This window comes from Hibiscus syriacus, unplaced genomic scaffold (genome assembly GCF_006381635.1).
Source record: "Hibiscus syriacus cultivar Baekdansim isolate YM2019G1 unplaced genomic scaffold, ASM638163v2 tig00111278_pilon, whole genome shotgun sequence".
In the NCBI taxonomy this organism is placed as follows: Eukaryota; Viridiplantae; Streptophyta; class Magnoliopsida; order Malvales; family Malvaceae; genus Hibiscus; species Hibiscus syriacus.
In genome coordinates, this window is record NW_024063045.1 from 590,335 (window position 1) to 600,150 (window position 9,816).

Sequence of the window (9,816 nt, forward strand, 5' to 3'; positions counted from 1 at the left end):
GGATATGACTAATATAATGGTCCATAAGAAAATAAGCACTCTCAGTACTCAGTACAGTCAATGAGATGTGAAAAGATGATTCTTCTGTTTCTAACAAAAGAAAAACCAACCTGATTGGAAAAGAGTGAGTTCGAAACCAGAACCAAAAATTTCTCAGAGCTGAGTAATGTGTTTTTTAAGTCCCATTTCCACCACCTGACCTTTTATAGATCCTGCCTGCATTAAGAAAAATTATAATTAATTCATACCAAAAATGAAGGAATAACTGATAGTATACTACTAGAAGTTGCTATGCTACAATTTTATACCAAAGCATGGAGATAACGATAGAACAAAATTAACATGTACACTGCAAATGGCCCAGCTCCAATGCCAATTGTGGAATTTGAAGAGCTGACGTGGCTGCAGCAGCCACGGGAACCAGAACACATTCCATAACAACCGAAAAACATCGGCTTCCTGCAAAGCCATTGCAGTCTCTACAACATGCATAAACCAAACTCAAGATAAATACAAAATAATCACAACGTTATCCAAATGAAAAGAGGCAATGAAGATACCTTGACTGCACTAGCAACATTTTTGCCTTGTTGCCGGAATCCGCCGAGTACGCTAATTGGCTGTGGAGTAAGTCCGACATGTCCGATAACTGCGATCCTAGCCTCGACGATGACTTTTACAGTTGAGATCCTCGAAGGGAACCCTCCTTCCAATTTGATAGCATCCATATTTAAGACCCTAACAGCCATATCAACTGCCCGCCCATATTCCAAGCGGCAATTACATCACGATCAATATTCATCCAAGCAACATTTCATTATCGATATTTGTCCTTAAAATGTAAGAGAAATCATTCAAGCAATGCTTCTTCATCAATACGAAAAATATAATGCAGTGCACAAGGGAATGTTTTTGGTTCATAGAGGTGCATACCTGACTGATGCTGGTCTCATAGGTTCCAAATGGCAAGTCACCAACGAGTAATGGCCGCATGGCGCCGCGAGCGACTGCACGGCAATGGACGAGCTTTTCGTCGAGTGAGATAGGGAGAGTGTGTCATGGCCGTGAACGACCATGGAAGCGAGTCTCCGACCAGGTATATCGATCCTGGAGGTATCGAGGTGGACCACCGATGGGTAGTCATAGGCTGTAACAACGGCGATGAGCTCACATTTCTTTTATTTTTGCTTCAGCTGGTTAAGGGCCATTCTCTAGTTGGGCGTTTAAGGCTTTGGACCACTGTAGACGGCATTTTCAAGTACGTGCTCACGGCAAATAAGGGCGGCTCTGGAGACTGAAAAGCCTTGGACAACTCGTGTAAAAGCAACATTTTGTTGGAAGTATTTTGATAACGAAAGAAAAGAACAAATCAACTTTCTATAGTAGGGATCAATTTATGATTTTTAATAGTCAAAGACTCATCAAGTCATCTCTATAGTTAAGATCATTTTTGTATTTTACCATAAAATAAATGTATATCACTGTATGTAATCTTTTACACCGGTATAAGTATGTGTTAATTGTAACACTTTACACCAGTGTAAGTATGTGACCTTAACATCTAGTTGTTCAACCATGAAAAGTCAACTGGTTACCCTTTTTACTTAACCATCGATTTTTCAATTTTATCAAATCGGGTCACCTAACTATTTAAATCTTGTTAATCAAACCATTTGTCGTTAAATATTAACGGAGGAGGTGATGGGCAGTTAATAAAATATATATAATTACACATTTAGTCCTCATTCTTATGCATTTTATTAATTTGATCCTAATTTTTAATTAATTCAATAAATTTAATCCTTAATTAGATGGAAATGTGTCACTATGTTGAATATTTTTTCTTAAATTTTTATTTAATTTAATAAATTTTCACCTAATCAAATGGTGTCATGTGTCACCAATTGAATTAATAGAAAATAATTGAATCAATAACCGATGCTAGTGGGGTTTGAATCCAATACGTGATGAGAAGAAGCAAAAAAGCCCCAACCACTGGTTGCACCATTCAAATGACAAACCTATAACGACATATATATAGTTAATGGAAATAAGAAAACGGAAAATGACCCAATAAGAACTCCAACATGAATAATGAATAATACGATAATATGATATATATATATATATATATACACACACAAATATATAATTGATTAATATGTGAATGTATTTTATTTATATTTTAAATTATTTTAATGAAAAATAAAAATAATTGAAATATTATAATTGAATATAACGAAGAGCTTTGTTAACTTAGAATTTTTCTAATGGTTGAAGGCTTATGTAGTAAGCATTTTAACTTACACATTGACTTGTTTATATCTCATTAGAGTAAGAATTTTATATTTTATTATTTATTCATATATATTGAAGAAATTTTAGAAACTTGATTTTATTGAATTAGTCTATTAATATATAATTGTTAAATAGATTAGAATTCGATCGACATTATAATATTTTAAAATATAAGATGATACATTTCAGTTCAATAAAATTAGAATAATGAAGATAATTTATTAATTTAAAATTTGTAAAATATATTTCATTATAACATATTAAATTCACTTTTATTTTATTTTTGCATTAAGTTTGATTTAAAATATAATAAAACATATATATATATATATATATATATATTATAATTTCATATTATTCAGTTATTTCATGTCCAAGTCTTTAATAAGTCATTTATTACCATTAACTTTATTATTAATTTATATTTTGTATATTAGACAAATTTAGTGGTCTAGCTTAGTAGTTAAGACGCTTAGTTTTTCAACTTGTGTCCCAGGTTCAAATCCCACCAGCAATAGTTATTGATTTAATTTATTTTTCATTCATTCAATTGGTGACACATGGCACCACTTGATTGGATGGAAAATTTATTAATAAAAAAATTAAAAAAAAAATCCAATTACACAGTGACATATGTCACCGTCAAATTGAAAATTAAATTTATTTAATGAAATAAATTTAGGACCAAATTAATAGAATGTGTAAGTAATGAAGACTAAATGTATAATTACAAATTTATTAACTGTCACATCATCTCCTCCATTAATATTTAACGGCAGGTGGCTTGATTGACAAGATTTAAATAGTTAGGTCCCCGATTGATAAAATTGAAAATCAATGTTTAAGTAAAATGGTAAATAGTTAGGTAGTCAATGGTATAGTTTACCCTAAAAATAATGTTTTATAATATTATTTTTAATTAAATTACATTTAGAATTTAACTAATTTATAATTATACGTTTAGTAATTTGATTTAACGTTTTTTAATTTAATATAATGGTCATTGTTTACCGTACTCATCAACGCTCGTCGAGCGTGCCGGCATCATCTTATTGATAATTATCGCCTATGATTTTCCACCAAAATTAAAAGAGATGTATTGTCATCAACTGACCAATCACCTATGTTCTATAGGGAGTTTTCTTTGTTGAGTCCCTTGACTATTAAAAGTCATAAAATGGTAGCCCGACTATAGGAGTTGCTTTGTTGAGTCCCTCAATATAAAGTTACAAAATGATCACTCAACTATTCATTATGTTCTAAACTCATATTTTTTTTGTTAAACATTAACGGTCATCTGAGTTGGAAATTAACATGTCGACTGAGATATGATAGTCGTTTGAGATTTTGAGATCAAGTTTTATCATATCTCAGTCAACAGTTTAACATCCAACTCGAACTGTCGTTAGATTTTTAACAAAAATGACGGGTTTGGAACATAATGAATAGTCGGTGTGACCATTTTGTAACTTTTAATAGTCGAATGACTCAACAAAACAACTTCTTATAGTCGAGGGACCATTTTATAACTTTTAATAGCCACTGACTCATCAAAGTAGTATCCTATAGTTAGGGGACCATTTGTGTATTTTACCCTAAATAAATTTATCAATGTATATAACACTTTACACCGGTGTAAGTATTAGGGGTGTGCATTATCAGATATCGATATTATCCGATCCAAATTTTTGGATATCTGAATTTCGGATACCTAAAGTAACGATCCATATCCGATCCGAAAATTGGATATCCGAGATCGTATATCCAAATATCCGGATCTGATCCAATTTTTTACAAAAATTCAAAAAAATTAATAGAAATTAAAATATTCATATTTACTTGTTTTCTAACAATTTGTTTATGTAATTAGCCCCGCTACAATTAAAAATATTAAATAACGTAGTACAATAATATAGTTAGAGTTAAGGTTTATATTTCAAATAATTATGATTATATAAATTTTAATTTATATAATTTACATAAAATTACTCGTGTATTTAAAATTAATTATGACAATTGTCCCAATCTCCTTTATCCTCTTATCTGATATCATAATGAAAGCTCCTTGAATTAAAGTTGTCTAAAATCATGGAAATAAACTTATACCAAACATAGCAGCACAAGAGGTGATATTCGTTCCTTCATTGGTTATTTTTCATTTGGATTTTTCTATATATCCCGTTTGTTGTTAGTTTTGATTATTACAAAACATAAACTACATGGAGCAAAAGAAAAAGGAACAAGTTAAAAAACAGAAAGAAAAGGTATTTGCAGCATTAATTAGCGAAGGAGTTGACTCATCAAAAAAACAACTTTGTACCTGTTCAGATTATGGAACAAGAGATAATATTCGCAAACAAGCAACTTTGTAGATTATAGCAGGAGTCAGGGCTACTATTATCAAATGTACCTGTTCAGTTCATTCAGTGTTCAACACTCAAACAAGCATATTCACAAGCAACTACATTTACAAAACCAGAATGCAGAGAACTTCAATCGGAACCGATATTCTTCGCCTGTCGATTCCAAGAAAAAACGAATCTGGCATTCTGTTGAGGCCCTAGGGCAGTTCAACATGTTTCTATATGCCTGCGTCGTTTCTTCAACATCGAGGAAGTCCTGATCTTCACTTCCTCCAAGAATTGGCGTTTTTCAGCATATTGAATGAATGTCCAGTTACAGTTTTGATTGATGAATCCCGTCAGTTTAAGGGCCTTCAAACTGGCAGACACACACACCGGAACAGTCTTCGAAAATGACTTATCACAGTTGTGACCCCTGTGGAGTATTGGTACTTCATGTATTACCAAAGTCTTGAGATTGTTTGAGCCGTGAAGCAACTCTTCCAGATCATCCCAATTTGCACAGCTTGTTGTAGTTTCCAGGCATACCAGATTATGGAACTCAGAAACGCCATACCATCTAAGCATATTCTGATAAAGACAGAAATTCAGATTAGCGAACGCTTCAATGGGCTCACATGTTACATGGATATCTATGATTGCTTCCACCAAGCTGGAAGAATCTATCTGAAAATTCAAACATTAAAATTCAAAACATTCTGCAACAGCTCTATCCTTCCAAGAGCGGAGCGCTGATCAGTAAACCGTGATCATTAGCTTCATAATTCTCAGATTCATCTCTTCAATGAAGCAACATGATGACCATATCAAGATCCCATCATCCAAAATCCTCTCATCAACCAAGTCCTCAGAACTGGACAGCCAGAAAGTAGGATGTTGAAAGACCCTTCATTTGCGTAGTGTAATCGCTCCAGTTGCAGAGTCCTTAGATTTTGTAAACAAACTTTTCAGGGAGATCGATGAAAATTATCAATCAGCTTGAGAGATACGAGTGTTCTGCAAGCAAATAAACGACCAGGCAGTCTAACCGTTGGTACATGTGAAAAATTGAGGCTGAGTTTCAGCTCTTGAACATTCCTTCAACTGCAGCAGCAACCCATTTACCCAGATGTTCTTCATCCACTTCCAAGAAAGGTTTAAAGTCTATGATAAACTGGTACACATTTGAGCTTGACGTTGGTTAAAAACTTACCTATAGAATCCACAAAGCTGCCCAATGTACCAATGAATTCAGCTGAACTGAAGAGAGGACGGGAACAGCAGTCGATTCCAAGAAAAAACGAATCTGGCATTCTGTTGAGGCCCTAGGGCAGTTCAACATGTTTCTAATATGCCTGCGTCGTTTCTTCACATCGAGGAAGTCCTGATCTTCACTTCCTCCAAGAATTGGCGTTTTTCAGCATATATTGAATGAATGTCCAGTTACAGTTTGATTGATGAATCCGTCAGTTTAAGGGCCTTCAAACTGGCAGACACACACACCGGAACAGTCTTCGAAATGACTTATCACAGTTGTGACCCCTGTGGAGTATTGTACTTCAATGTATATACCAAAGTCTTGAGATTGTTTGAGCCGTGAAGCAACTCTTCCAGATCATCCCAATTTGCACAGCTTGTTGTAGTTTCCAGGCATACCAGATATGGAACTCATGAAACGCCATACCATCTAAGGCATATTCTGATAAAGACAGAAATTCAAGATTAGCGAAACGCTTCAATGGGCTCACATGTTACATGGATATCTATGATTGCTTCCACCAAGCTGGAAGAATCTATCTGAAAATTCAAAAACATTAAAATTCAAAACATTCTGCAACAGCTCTATCCTTTCAGAGCGGAGCGCTGATCAGTAACCGTGATCATTAGCTTCATAATTCTTCAGATTCAGTCTTTCAATGAAGCAACATTGATGACCATATCAAGAATCCCACATCCAAAATCCTCTCATCAACCAAGTCCTCAAGAACTGGACAGCCCAGAAAGTAGGATGTGAAAGACCCTTCATTTGCGTAGTGTAATCGCTCCAGTTGCAGGTCCTTAGATTTTGTAAACAAACATTTCAGGGAGATCGATGAAAATATTATCATCAGCTTGAGAGATACGAGTGTTCTGCAAGCAAATAAACGACCAGGCAGTCTAACCGTGGTACATGTGAAAAATTGAGGCTGAGTTTCAGCTCTTGAACATTCCTTTCAACTGCAGCAGCAACCCATTTACCCAGATGTTCTTCTCCACTTCCAAGAAAGGTTAAAGTCTATGAAACTGGTACACATTTGAGCTTGACAGTTGGTTAAAAACTTACCTATAGAATCCACAAAGCTGCCCAATGTACCAATGAATTCAGCTGAAATGAAGGAGAGGACGGGAACAGCAGTCCATAAATGCTTCCATCGCTTTGACAAGGTACTGGTGGCAACTGACAATTTGGTGGGAGAAAGGAAAGGATGTGGCAAATAATGAGTTGGTCGGTTGCTAAGTTGATCAATGTGTTTTGACCCTTTTCCATATCTTTTTCCTTTTCCTTTTCCACGCTCCTTTTCTTGGATAGTCTTTGAACCAAATCAGCCATATGTGAGTGAAGACTCTGCTAACCTATGAACAAAAATTTAAGACTCTGGTTAACCTATGACAACAATTTAAAGAGACCATTTCAGAGATTCTTGGAATATCTTGCTCACCCGTTTACTAAGATCAATGGCAAAAACTCCGTATCTGGAATATATATTGCCAGCGTTTTTGCATGAAAGAAGCCTTGTGACCGGCGTTGGCAGTTCCGGGGCGGTGTTCCACTGGTCCTTGAACGGAGATTCAACGGCTGCCCGGGAAAGAAACGAGAATGGTAATGGGGATCAGATATTCAGATGGGAGAGCGGGAACAGTTATGGGAGATTGGAGAAGAAGCAGTTTGATTATTGATTCCATATTATCCTGGGCCTACCTTATACCATGGCCCAGCCCATATATTTTTGTGTGTGTTTATATATCGTATGGACTAAATTAAAAGGCTTGATAAAGTAAAAGGGTCAAATCTCTCATCATCCCATTAAAAAACATGTGAGGGAGGTACTACATTGATGGACTAAATGAAACTTTAGGTGATATTTTTACAAGGAATTGGAAGTGGAGGAATTATATTAAAAAACTTGACAAATTATAGGTACCAAATCTGTTATTATCTCACTGGAAACAACAAATGGAATGTGGGAAATGAAGTTAGAGGGAAATTCAAATATTTGATAAAGTACAGGGTTCGGTTCTGTAATATTTAAACACTCAATTGCCGAAGAAATGATATTTGGACCAAAACAACTAGTTGGTAGTCGAATCGAGATGTAGATAATTTATTTCTTAAAAATGAATGAATAAGAGAATTATACAAATACACATTAATAATTAAACTAATAATCAAAATGTATCTAAACAAAACTCACATATAATAAATTTAAAATTAAGATAAAATCTTCAATGAAAATTCACACATGATATATATTTATATATACATATTAAAACTTAAATAAGTGTTAACCTCCCATAAACCAATGCCTTATTCTCATTATGTTTATAAATAAATTCAACTTTTTAAAATTTGTTTGTTGAAAAAGTTTCTTTTTGATTAAATGTATACTTAATTTTATTATTTATACATATCTAATTTTTTTGGTACGTACAGTTAGGTATTGATGTGTGTACCGACAAGTGTAAGCTTCCATTATCGCTTCAAGTAATAAAGTGGATACACTCTCGTGTGTGAGGTATCGATCTCACATAAAATAGTGTGGTTAACAAATCCATCAAGATAAATTAATTAATGGATAAACACTCAAAGTAGATAAGAAATGTGATAGAAGGGTTGTTCAGTTAATCGATCTCTGAATTCAAGTAAGCATCTCGTTAATGGTGTTATAAATGTCAATAAGTGATTATCTCATCGGTTTTGATATGAATTTAGTTGACGATTGTATATACTATAAGATCAATAAGAGTAAACCAACTTATATCTTTGTTGTCAAAAGAGTTTCAATGAGGAATTTAATAAATGCTTACGTATTATACAAATAGTTCCCTTTATTTTCTGTCTGACAGATTTTGGTCACTGATTTAAAAGTTAAGTGCGTTTGATCTCTTACGTTATTGATCCGTTTGATTTTAGTCTCTTAATCATTAACTACCGTTAACTCGTTAACGGAAACCTGAGTTGACAACTAAAAAGTAAAAGATAATTCATGTGTCTTCTTCTTCTTCCTCCCACCAACGAATCGATCACTGAAAAAGCATGCCAACACGAATTCCCACCATGGGAAAGCATGGTGCTGAATATTATGCATTATCCATTGGGAAAGCATAGTGCTGAATATTATGCATTATCCATGGTACTGGATATTATGATTATCCATGCAAATACGAATTCCCAACATGGGAAAGCATGCAAGCACTTGCTAGGTATTTTTTCAAGCATTTGCATGCCTAACCAATTAACACTTATCTAAATTCCTAAGCCTAAAGAACAAATGCGTCGCAGCTGTTGAGAGAGCTTTTCATGTGTCATGATCGAGTATTACTAACCCACAAAATTAAACATCACTATTTGTCATCTCATACACTTCATTGGCTGTTCTATCTCTTGTCATTGTAGGTTGTTTTTTGTTTACTATAAACCTAAAGGTTCCAGATACTTAGAATGTTCTGACAGCTCTAAACGATAATTTCCTCCCCCCTCACATGCTCTTACAATTCAATAGGGGATGTAGTTTAGACGATAGTAATTAGTAATTACCCCACATCTCCATTTAGTCGTAGTTTTCTACTTGAAAAGAAGGATGAACTTGAGCTTAAAATTAGTCATAAAATGAACAAAATGGTTCATAAGTTTGAGCTTGCCTCAATATCTGTAAACAACATCTCCGCGTTTATTAAGCTCTTTTCAGTTTCATTCCAGAATTCACTTAAGAATGTGCCTGCTGCATCTTAAAGCTTCATCAAGAGAATCAGGCTCCCACTCGATAACCATCTTTGTACAACTTTGTCCATGCTTTCATCACATATGAGTCATTAACTACAACATCACATATTCCTATGCCTTTTCAATAAAACCTAGAACATGCTTTAAGCTGCATGGAATTGAGAAAACAAGGACAATAATAGGAGTTTAGAACCC